Source organism: Rana temporaria, chromosome 3 (genome assembly GCF_905171775.1).
Source record: "Rana temporaria chromosome 3, aRanTem1.1, whole genome shotgun sequence".
NCBI classification, from domain to species: Eukaryota; Metazoa; Chordata; class Amphibia; order Anura; family Ranidae; genus Rana; species Rana temporaria.
This window is the reverse complement of record NC_053491.1, coordinates 47799777-47812548: the sequence shown is the minus strand read 5'-3', so window position 1 is coordinate 47812548 and position 12772 is coordinate 47799777. Positions and strand designations below refer to the sequence as shown.

The following is a 12772-nucleotide window of genomic DNA, read 5'->3' as shown; positions in this document are numbered from 1 at the left end:
TTACTGACATGTAATGTCTATGAGTGCACTAAAAATGCATAGGCTCCTTGATTTGCTACAGATCATATGAAAAAACGGTAGAAGGAATGCAAAATATATAAAGAATGTATAGTAAGTAGTGATTTTGAAAAGCATGGGGGCTATTGAATATTCTTTAACCACTTTCGATAGCTGACACCTCTCTTGTTTGGCTTACCCAGATGTATTGATAAAGTTTTGAATTTTTAATGCACCATTCTCTCATACACTGAAGACTGATCTGTCCCCTTAAAACCAGTGACATCATAAACACATGATCCTATCTAATTTCAACAATGCTGAAAAATCTGGGCCTATTACAAAGCCAAATAACAGCTAATACATCTCTAAATGTACCGGTAATTAACAGGTATAAAAAACATCACAGTTATTCAGATATAGTAGCAGCGTACTGTACCTACCTACCTTTTTCTTCCACGCTGCTCCATTCAGCCAATGGGAAGCAAAGAAAAGCCCCATGTCAACTACAAATCATCGTAGTACACAGGGCTATAGACTCTCTGTGTGTTAGTGCTTGTTGGCCCCTTATTGTCATGTGGAGTCATTCACAGGTTTCTACATACGCAGAAAAAAAACAAGGTACTTCCTTCAGCACATGTTACAAAGTGGCAGAGTACAAAGGCAAGATCTTGTTGAGGAGAGAAGGTTAAAGCAAACTAGTTGCATTGACCTACATAAGCAAACCACAGGTGGCCATACATGGATGGCCAGGAGACTGAATGCCAAAAACCCAACATACTTCTCCATCCACACAAATGAGGTGGATGGAGGAATTATCCCGCTGGGACATTGTATTCTGACAGCAGGTCCCACAGTTGTCAGAGTATACTCATCAATGGCTTTGGCTGCCGATTGATAAAAGTTTCCTGTCATGTCCCTTTGATGAAACAACTTTCTTCTGTTGAGCTGGAAGAGTCACACACTGATCGGAATTTGGTTGGTCCCCATATTCAACCAAATTTCAATCAGTGTATGGGCAGCTTTTATGGGGAACTTCACTCTGTTTGTCTGTTACCCCCCCCCCCCCTCCCTTTACACGTGATGACAACTTGCCTTCAGTTCACATACTCACCTGTCCAGTGGATCCAGCATTGTTCAGATGACGAACGAGTTGCCACCATCTTGGTCCTCTTCATTGATTTATTAACCTTATTTTAACCTAAGTAAGGATGGCAGTGGGAAGGGGCAGGGGGAGTGTGAGGGGCAGTTGGGCTTGACCTGATAAAAAATGATTCAATAAGTAAGCAGAGCAACAAAAAAAATTATGCGGTTTATGTTGCGGGGGTGGAGAGGATCGACTCAAAGGCCCTAAAGCCGACCATAAATGGATCTAAATTCAATCAGTTCAGCAGGGACTCTACTCCATCTAAAGGCAGGATGATTGTACCCAAGTCGATCCATAGATCGACTTGGGTACAACCAGCTTGTTGTATCTTTTTTGCATATGATTACTGCGGACGGCTATAGCCACTAGCAGCAATCATTGTGTTTTGCCAGCCAGGAAGGCTCCCCGTGCCCCCGACACCCCCCCCCCCCAAGCAGCACCGACTGTAACACTGAAGTGTTAATGGGGAAATCAAGAGGTTTTTTTTCCTTCCACCAGTGGTGGAAGTGAAGAACATTAAATAATTTTGTAGTCTGCTTTGGAAAGCTCAGGGAAATCAAGGTCCACTTTAAAGAATTACCATCATAGTTGCAATCATCTTGCCATTTTCAGGGAAAGCTTGCCGCTGAGTTTATACATGCAAGGTGTCAACGGTGATATAAGACCAAAGTTGACAACAATCCAAGTGGTATGCAAATTAGACTCAGTAAATCTTATAGCCACGCAAGCCGTCATAATCAGAGTCAGCAAGTATTAAATTATAAACAAATAAATAAAACAGGGTTTATAGTATTGAATGACAACAGGTAATAAGGCCAAATGCTTGTTTAAAACCAGAGTTTTATTGTTCATTTGGCCATAAACTGAAAGGTATGGACATTTGTGCTAGCCATACATGGCTTGAATTTGGGCACCACCCGGCGTCCACAAAAGTTGACCAAAAAACTCAAAGGAACTGGGTGGAAAATTTTCAGCCAGACTGTGACTGCATCCAATCAGATGCAGACACCGTTCTGGTATTGTGACAACCACAGGTGCTGTGGCTGCCTGAATACAATAGTCAGCAGGGGAGATTACTGTTTAGTGTGGATGGGGGAGAATTGACAGATTTCTATTGTTCAGCCTATGTAAATCTAAATATGTATAGCTAGTAGTACAGAGACAGATGTTAGCTTTGATTTTGGAAATTGGATCAATAGGTGACCTATTGCTATTGGATTTTTTTTATTATCCTCATTTTCTAGGAAGTGCTGCTACTTCGTATGTAAAAAGACACTAAAATAATGGTGACATCACTTACCTTTGACATGCCTGGCCAGTTCAGTGGTGCAGAATTCATAAAACAGAGCTTCTTGCTCGATTCAGTTGTCATGTTTAATTAGTTATATGGTAATATGCTCTTATATTGACTGCTTGCTCAGTTGCAGGCAGACTCCCTGTGCCACATAGGCCGTGCGCTACTGTACATGGCGGCGTGGGATTCCGGGGCCTTTGCTCCCAGGACGCAGTGTGAACCCTTTAGGGGCGTCCGGGGTGCTGAGGGCCACGGGGCCTGCGCGGCGGTAGTCTACAAGTCTGTCTACCTTACGGGCGGACACGAGGCTGACTTTACAACCACGGACACTATAGTTTGGATGAGATGGATTGTTTTGTTTGCATGTCCATTAGGAGTATGACTCCAGAACTCTGTTATATGCACTGTACTTTTATGTGCCATTGTCTTCTGGCATTTTGTTATGATAAAACCTTCAATAAAAATCATTAAATATAAAAAACAGAGCTTCTTTTCAGGGTACTATGGATTACCATATTTCCGCACATGACATCCTGAACACCACCCATTTAAAACTATCTTATTATAATTTTGTTTAAGGAACATACTTTAATATAATGTAGAATATATTATAACACAATATATAGTGCATCCGGAAAGTATTCACAGCGATTCACTTTTTCCATATTTTGTTATGTTACAGCCTTATTCCAAAATGGATTCAATTCATTATTTTCCTCAAAATAATGACAACGTGAAAGAAGTTTAAGTTTAAAATCTTTGCAAATTTATTAAAAATAAAAAAGGAAACAAATCACACGTACATGTATCGAGGCACAAATATGGGGAAGGGTACGGAATAATTTCTGCAGCATTGAAGGTCCCAATGAGCACAGTGGCCTCCATTATCCATAAATGGAAGACGAAGACACGTGGTGTCGTAACGCGTAGGAATTGGAGGACGTACACCCGGAGTGACGTAAGCTGGCGATTCAAACGCCGCTTGTTTGTTTCCTCGTTGCACTTTTATTTTTCTTTTAATGTAAGTGCAGGTTTTTCCTCAATAAACATATTTTACCTGCACCAAACGTTACCTCACTATGGGAGTCCCCTCTCTCTCTCTCTTATAACCCACATCATCCATCTGGTTTCGAGGAGCATCTGTCCCAATTAAGGAAGGATCCATCAGATCAAGAGAGGAAACATCAGGGACCACCCATAGAAGGCTGCGAGTGACCTGTACATCAATGCCCATTTAGGAGGGCTGAGAGGTAAGAGTCCCGGGAGCTCAGCCAGGGATCTGGTTTATCTTCTATCGCACGGCCGTGCACTCACACCATAGAGCTGGTGCTCACCTTCATCCAGTGCATTCAGAATATCTGCCCTGACAGCTGATTTGTGTTTACTATTGGGATTGAACTTCCATTCCGGTTTTTTTGCACAATATTCTTTATATATTTTTGCACATTCGCCTTATGAGTATTATATATTTTGGACTCACTATTCACTATTTGAGTATATATATATTTATATTTGGACTCACTATTCTCTTTGCATTTAATACTATATGCTGATTATTTGTCAGCTCTTACATTTATCTTGTTTATGTGATATCACTATTCCATTAGTGTGATATGTTGCGCAGAATCACCATTTATTTATATTCCTGTTTTATGTCATGTAAACATAATTAGGTTTTGCTGCACTATATATTTTTGGTGGATTCACTCATTTAGGATCCATTTTAGCGCAAAAGCACTTTTCACTTCATAAATGGAAGACGTTTGGAAGCACCAGGACCCTTCCTAGAGTGGGCTGCCCCTGGACAAACTGATTGATCGAGAGAGAAGGGACTTAGTCAGGGAAGTGACCAAGAACCCGATGATCACTCTGACAGAGCTGTATGGTAGAGTGGTGGCCAGATGGAAGCCCCTGCTCAGTAAAAGGCACATGACAGCCCATCTGGAGTTTGCCAAAAGGCACCTGAAGGACTCTTAGACCATGAGAAACAAAATTCTCTGGTCTGATGACACAAAGATTGAACTCTTTGGCCTGAATGACAAGCGTCATGTCTGGAGGAAACCAGGCACCGATCATCATCTGGCCAATACCATCCCTACAGTGAAGCATGGTGTTGGACCAGTCAGGATTAAGGGAAAGATGAATGCAGCAATGTACAGAGACATCCTTGATGAAAACCTGCTCCAGAGCTCTCTGGACCTCAGACTGGGGGGAAGGTTCAACTTCCAACAGAACAACGACCCCAAGCACGCAGCTAAGATAACAAAGGAGTGGCTATGGGACAACTTTGCGAATGTCTGTGAATGGCCCAGCCAGAGCCCAGACTTAAACCCGATTGAACCTCTCTGGAGAGATCTGAAAATGGCTGGGCACGACACTCCCCATCCAACCTGATGGAGCTTGAGAGGTTCTGCAAAGAAGAATGGGAGAATTTGCCCAGAAAAAGGTGTGGCAAGCTTTTAGCATCATACTCAAAAAGACTTGAGGCTATAATTGGTGCCAAAGATGCTTCAACAAAGTATCAAAGTATTGAGCAAAGGCTGTGAATACTTACAGTATGTACTTTTTTTATAAATTTGCAAAGATTTGCAAAGATCCGTGTACGGATGAAAAAGGGACATACATTGGTCCCTATGAGATTGCGGCTGTCAGCGGATGAACATCCGCTGACACCCGATCTCACCCGGTTCCGCAATCCTCTGATTCTGCAGACGGAGGAAAACACTATTTTTCCATCCGTCTGCGGATCGGATCGGGTGAACGCGGACAAATGGTCCGTGTTCATCCGATCCCCCCCATAGAGGAGAGCGGAGAAAAGACAGGGTGGTCCCTGCACAGTGTGCAGGGACCGCCCTGTCATGCGCCGGCTCAGTGGGGATCAGCGGAGCGATTCCCGCTGAGCAAGCGGAGGTTCACGGGGCGGATCATCACTGATCCGCCCCGTGTGAAAGTGGCCTAAGGCTGTAACATAACAAAATGTGGGAAAAGTGAACTTTCCGGGTGCACTGTAGTGTATACACTCACTGGCCACTTTATTAGGTACCCCTGTTCAATTGGTTGGTAACACAAATTGCTAGTCAGCCAATCACACGGCAGCAACTTAATGCATTTAGGCATCTTGATGTGGTGAAGACAACTTGCTAAAGTTAATTTATTTCGAACATCAGTATGGGGAAGAAAGGGGATTTAGGTGACTTTGAATGTGGCATGGTTGTTGGCGCCAGACGGGCTGGTCTGAGTATTTAAAAAACTGCTGATCTACTGGGATTTTCATGTACAACCATCTGTAGGGCTTACAGAGAAAAAGAGAAAATATCCAGTGAGAGGCAGTTGTATAGAGGAAAATGCCTTGTTGAGGTCAGAGGAGAATGGGCAGAATGGTTCAAGATGATAGAAAGGCAACAGTAACTGAAATAACTAATCGTTACAATCAAGGTATGCAGAATACCATCTCTGAATGCAAAACACATTGAACCTTGAAGCAGAAGACCACATCGGGTATCACCCCTGTCAGCTATAAACAGGAAACTGAGGCTACAATTCGCACAGGCTCACCAAAATCGGACAATAGAAGATTGGAAACATGTTGCCTGGTCTCATGGGTCACGATTTCAGCTGCGACATTCAGATGGTAGGGTCAGAATTTGGTGTAAACCAGTGGTTGTCAACCCTGTTCACAGGGCCCACTAACAGACCAGGTTTGCAAGATAACTGAAGTACATCACAGGTGATATCATTTGCTGATCAGTGATTGCAATATTCTAGTCTACATCTCCCCAAGGTAATACTTATGGCCTGTTAGTGGGCCCTGAGGACAGGGGTAATGAACACTGGTGTAAACAACATGAAAGCATGGATCCATTCTGAATTGTATCAACGGTTCAGGTTGGTGGTGTAATGGTGTGGGGGATATTTTCTTGGCACACTTTGGGCCCCTTAGTACCAACTGAGCATCGTTTAAACGCCAAGGTCTACCTGAGTATTGTTGCTGATAATTTCCATTCCTTTATGACTACAGTGTACCCATCTTCTGATGGTTCCTTCAAGCAGGATAATACACCATGTCACAAAGCTCAAATCATCTCACCACTGGACAATGAGGTCACTGTACTCCAATGGCCGCCACAGTCACCAGATCTCATCCAATAGAGCACCTTTTGTGATGTGGTGGAACGGGAGATTTGTATAATGCATGTGCAGCCCAAAACTCTGCAACAACTGTGTGATGCCAACATGTCAAAATGGACCAGAATCTCTGAGGAATGTTTCCAACACCTTGTTGAATCTATGCCACTCATGCCGCGTACACACAACCGTTTTTCAGATTGTAAAAAATTACGTTTTTAATGGTCTAGAAAAAACAAAGTTTTTTTCAATCCGATCATTAAAGCGGCCTTGCCTACACACGATCATGAAAAAAAAAATGCTCTAGCAAAGTGCGGTCATGTACAACGCGTACGACGGCACTATAAAGGGGAAGTTCCATGCGGATGGCGCCACCCTTGGGGCTTTTTTTGCTGATTTCGTGTTAGTAAAAGTTTGGTCATGTAACTGATTGATTATCAAAATAAACATTCCTGTGCTATCTCCATTACGAACGCTAGTTTTACCAGAACGAGCGCTCCAGTCTCATAACTTGCTTCTGAGCATGCACGTTTTTTTCATGTCGTTAAAGCCCACACACGACCATTTTTTACAACGTTAAAAACGTCGTGAAAAATTAGAGCATGTTCGAAATTTTTAATTGCCATTTTTTACATAGTGAAAAATGCTCTGAAGCCCACACACTGTCGTGTGTAGGCGACATACGAATTAAGGCAGTTCTGAAGGCAAAGGAGGGTCCAACCCGGTACTAGCAAGGTGTACCTAATAAAGTGGCCGGTGGTGAGTGTATGTATTTATGTATGTATGTATGTATGTATGTATGTATGTATGTATGTATATATATATATATATATATATATATATATATATATATATACTGGAGTAACGTGTTTACTTTAACTCTGCAGTCATGTGGGGGGAAAATCTTGTAAAAAAAAAATGGATTTTGCCTTGCAGATGATTGGTTGATTGAAGCTTAATTTTATTCTTTTTGCTAATTAAACTTTCTTCAGTCTTTTAGTACATGAACTCTATGGGATATGTGTAAATGTGTGAGATTTCTTTTCTTTAATCTGGTGTTTTGGTGAGGGGCAACAGCTGCCACTTTTACGAGGCTTGTGCTTTAGAGTGTAAAAAGTATTTAAACTATTTCCCATATACCATTAAAAAAAAAAGTTTTACATCTTTAATTTTTTTTGTTCACTAAAAATAATAAGATTGGCGGCATTATCTTTAATCCTCTATTTTGGACAGGCCACAGTGTATGCAGGTGTCAGGACTGAACTGCTATGCATTGAGTCTGCTGGAGAACTATGAGGTCATTCTGTAGAGCTGAGCTTCCTATGGGCTTGCCGCTGTGTTTTCGGCCTCTATGCAAAGTTAAGAGGTGGACCGAGAAAGAATTAGACCTCACTAGTATTTGCATGTCTGTGCATTCATTGAAGCAGAGCTTATTTCCAAGTGAATGAGATCTGCCTTGGAACATAATGCATGACATCATTCTAGGCACACAAATAGCCCCATTTAGGCACCATGTCCCACACCCTTTTCTGGATTTCACCCTTCCCAGGGATTGGGAATGAGTCTGGGGCCAGACGTTATTAAATCCTTATTAGCATGGCTGGGAATTATTTGCACCATAAAGACAATCTACAATATTACTTTACTATTTTCTTTACTATGCTATGGCTGTTGTAATATTGAATTATATTGTTACCCAGGGCAGTGTAATTATAAAAGAAGAAACAAAGAAAACACTGAAATAGAACTTACCCAAAACTATAAGGCCTTGTACACATGATAGGTTAACCAGAGGATAACAGTCTGATGGACCGTTTTCATTGGTCCAAACTGATCGTGTGTAGGCCCGATAACCTTTGGTTAAAAAAAAGCCAACTTGCTTAAAATGTAACCAATGGATTGCTAACCGATAGGTCAAAACCGATCGTTAGTACGCACAACCATCGGTTACAAATCCACGCATGCTCATAATTAAATCTACGCATGCTTGGAAGCATTGAACTTCGTTCTTTTCAGCACATCATTGTGTTTTACGTCACCGCGTTCTGACACGATCGGTTTTTTAACCGATGGTGTGTATCATCAGTCAGCTTCATCGGTTAACCTATGACAACGGTCCATCGGGCCGTTCTCATCGGATGGACTGATCGCGTGTACGAGGCTTAAGGCCTCATGCACACTTGGCGTTTTACATGCTTTTTAGAGGCGTCTTGCATTTTTTTCTGCCTCTAAACACCACTTAATGTTGGCTAAGCCTACAATATGTGTCCATGCACACATAGGCATTTACAAGCAGGAAAAAAAAATGCACTGCCAGTGTACTTAGGAGCAGCAGCGTTTTGTCAGAAAAAAATGCTTGACGCACCTAAACGTGTGTAAACGTATCTAAATGCAAATTAATATTCTAGCCAATGGAATGAGTAAATGTCAAAGCACTTGACATGCTTAAAAGCACCTAAACAGGGGTGGCCTGTGCATTAAGGGTGCACAGGCGCCGCTCCCTCTATCCTCACCACCCCCTTATATGACTAATGGATAGATTTATGCATAGCCACCCAGTATTCAGGCTTCTGGCCCCTTTTCGGACCACGGGTGCCTGAATTACAGCAGCGGGAGTGTTTTTTTTAGCATCTCATGCTTTAATGGACTTCAAAATAGGGTGGACTCTGAGCGCAGAGCATTGCGCTCGGAGTCCACCCAGATGTGTTAGAAAAGCAAATGAATATTTGCTTTTCTAACACTGAATCGCCTCTCCGCCAATCAGGAAGCGCGGGTCTGTTACCCGTTTCTCGATTAGCTAACAAGTTAGGCAATCCTATTGGACGCCTAGGAGGAGGGAAGAAGACGCCGCCGTGATCTCGGAAGGGAAAAGAACATGGAGGTCGCTGCAAGATGCCTGCCTCAGCCCTGCCCGATGGTCTTCTATGTGCCCGCCGATCGTGTAAGTGCTGATGGACCGGCAAACAGCAGGGGGGGGGGTGGTTGTTTGCCACCCCACCAACAAAAAAACACCAGCCACTACTGCACCTAAATGGGTTGTAAAAACTTGACTTTAGGTGTGTTTTTAACACTGCTTTTCTCCTGCTTGGAGAAAGGTGTTTAGAAGAGCTGAGCAAACGTCCAGTGTGCACGAGGCCTAATAGTTTCCCTTTAAAGAAGACCACAGTAGGCACGTAGAATAGCCCCTGGGTCAACGGATCCAAGCATTATGTATCAACTTGTATCATTTCCATGACTTCTTTGTTCTTGCTTGGTTGTCCGCATTTTGAGCCTGTTTTGGGAAAATAATTTTATTTAAGGTAGATGTACCTTGCAGGATATCTCCAATTTACAAGCCGACCTCAATGCTCTGTCTAATTGGGCGACTGAGTGGCAGATGAGGTTTAATGTAGATAAATGTAAAGTTATGCACTTGGGGGCTAAGAATATGCATGCATCATACATACTAGGGGGAGTACAACTGGGGGGATCTGTAGTGGAGAAGGATGTGGGGGTTCTAGTTGATCATAAGCTCAATAATGGCATGCAATGCCAAGCTGCGGTTTCCAAAGCGAGCAAAGTCTTTTCTTGTATTAAGAGAGGTATGGACTCCAGAGACAGAGATATAATTTTGCCCCTGTACAAATCATTAGTAAGGCCTCATCTGGAATATGCAGTTCAGTTTTGGGCTCCAGTTCTCAAAAAGGATATCAGGGAACTGGAGAAAGTGCAGAGAAGGGCAACCAGACTGATAAGAGGCATGGAGGAGCTCAGCTACGAGGAAAGATTAGAGGAACTGAATTTATTCACTCTTAAGAAGAGGAGAATAAGGGGGGATATGATCAACATGTACAAATATATAAGGGGTCCATACAGTGAACTTGGTGTTGAGTTATTCACTTTACGATCAACACTGAGGACAAGGGGGCACTCTTTACATCTAGAGGAAAAGAGATTTCACCTCCAAATACGGAAAGGTTTCTTCACAGTAAGAGCTGTGAAAATGTGGAACAGACTCCCTCCAGAGGTGGTTCTGGCCAGCTCAGTAGATTGCTTTAAGAAAGGCCTGGATTCTTTCCTAAATGTACATAATATACTAAGATTTGTAGGTAAAGTTGATCCGGGGAAAATCCGATTGCCTCTCGGGGGATCAGGAAGGATTTTTTTCCCCTGCTGTAGCAAATTGGATCATGCTCTGCTGGTTTTTTTTTGCCTTCCTCTGGATCAACTGTGGGTATGGAGTTGGGTGTATGGGATTGTACTGTGTTTTTTATTTTGTTTGTTTATTTTTTTTTGTGGTTGAACTGGATGGACTTGTGTCTTTTTTCAACCTGACTAACTATGTAACTATGTACACCCCTAATTAATAACATTTAGTCTGCAAATGCATTGTATGTCATAAAAACTACTGTTTGTTTTAAGAAAGTACATTTTATTTTTACGTTTTTTCAGCTTATGCTTCTTTGCAGCCACTTTATGTTGGTATGCATGCATTCCAGTTATAGCTGCAAGGCACTTCTCAGAACAGGTTTGCAGAAGGTGATACCACCACTGGACCATGCCTACATTAAATGTGTGTTGAAACAGGCTTTTGTAGTCTCCATTGGAAGCCCACCTGAAATGGTGACAATGCAAAATTAATATAGGGTTACAGGGACAGTGCATTGTCACACTATAACAGGAAAGTACCTGAACAAGACAGGTTTACATTTTTATTTTAATGAAATATGCAGTTTTAGGGCTCCATCACTTAGACAATTAGGGACATACAGAATATTCCAGCAGCAAGAATCAACAGAGGAAGAGGCTTCCCTCCTTTCCTCTTCTCTCCCCCCAGCTGCTGCAGGGGATATTTAAGGGTGGAGGCTGTGGGAAAGGGGCTATTCAATATGTCATTTAAAGGCCAATTAATTTTCTACATGAACACACTGTGTTAAATCATAAATGAGGAATAGTAAACTGTGTTTATTATGCTTCATTTTGTGAATGAACAGGGAGCCACTTAGCACAGAGCACTTCCCATTCATTCAGTGTCCAATGCAGCTGAGGCTGCAGGAAAAGGCATGTGTGTTTGAGCTTTGGGGTGCACACCCTAATGCAATGGGCTGCACACACCTATGCCTCTAATGAAGTATACCCCACATCCTGCTGATTGCTCTTTAGTGAAGGAATGTTCCTGCAGTAATGACAGGTCCCCTTCTGGTGCTGCAGGGGTTAACTTCCTCAGCTCTTACATTGTAGAATATTGAAAAAGTCCCAATTGCTGCACTACATTTTGTCCTCTCCTTCATTCAGAAGAGCCTTAAAAGTATTTTATAGCATGCAGCACTTTAGCTAAATGGGGGAGAGGCAAATGAATGGCAGGATCCCATATCCCATTCACAGCATGTGTTATATTAAGTAAAAAAAAATACAAGGACTTTTATGAATAGAAGAGAGCGCAGAAGGAGGTAGGTAGTCATTGGAGCTTCTTTAAGTATACTGACCTGCCATTAGTGACAAATCGGCATGGCAATATTGACCCTTTAATATGATGAAGGTGACTGAAAACAGCAAAAATTAAAAAAAGCCATAAAGGTGGATTCAGAAAGACCGCCTTAACTTTGCGGCGGCGTAGTGTATCGTGTTTACACTACGCCGCCGTAAGTTAGCGAGGCAAGTACATGATTCACAAAGTACTTGCCTGCTAAGTTACGGCGGGGGAGCGTAAATCGGGCCGGCGTAAGCGCGCCTAATTCAAATTCGGCTGAGGGGGCGTGTTTTATGTTATTGGGGGGTGACCTGACGTGATTGACGTATTTTACGAACGGCGCATGCGCCGTCCGTGTACATATCCCAGTGTGCATTGCGGCAAAGTACGCGCACGGTCCTATTGGTTTAGACGTGGACGTAAATTACGTCCAGTCCTATTCACAGACGACTTACACAAACAACGTAAAATGTTCAAATTTTGAATGCGGGAACAACGGCCATACTTAACATTACTAGTCCAGCTATTTGATGGAATAACTTTAGGCCTGAAAATGCGTTACGTAAACGGCGTATCTTTACTGCGTCGGGCAAGCGTACGTTCGTGAATCGGCGTAACTACTCATTTACATATTCTAGGCCGACCGCAATGGAAGCGCCACCTAGAGGTCAGCCTAAAAATTTCACTTTAGGATACGACGTGTAAGACACTTACGCCGCTCGTATCTGAGCCTAATTTAAGCATATCTGGTTACCAGAAT

The 12772-nt window shown here is 42.6% G+C and overlaps 1 protein-coding gene and 1 long non-coding RNA gene across 3 annotated transcripts in view; one reads left to right on the top strand and one right to left on the bottom strand.

Annotated features, from left to right (window-relative positions):
* Nucleotides 1-12772, top strand: part of MAP1A (microtubule associated protein 1A) — a 273677-nt gene that overhangs the window by 207746 nt on the left and 53159 nt on the right. The gene's annotated exons all lie outside the window — the stretch shown is intronic.
* Nucleotides 10911-12772, bottom strand: part of LOC120931262 — a 50216-nt gene continuing 48354 nt past the window's right edge. Inside the window, exon 3 of the long non-coding RNA XR_005747848.1 lies at nt 10911-11157. This is a non-coding gene — a long non-coding RNA (uncharacterized LOC120931262). The remainder of the gene's footprint in view (nt 11158-12772) is intronic.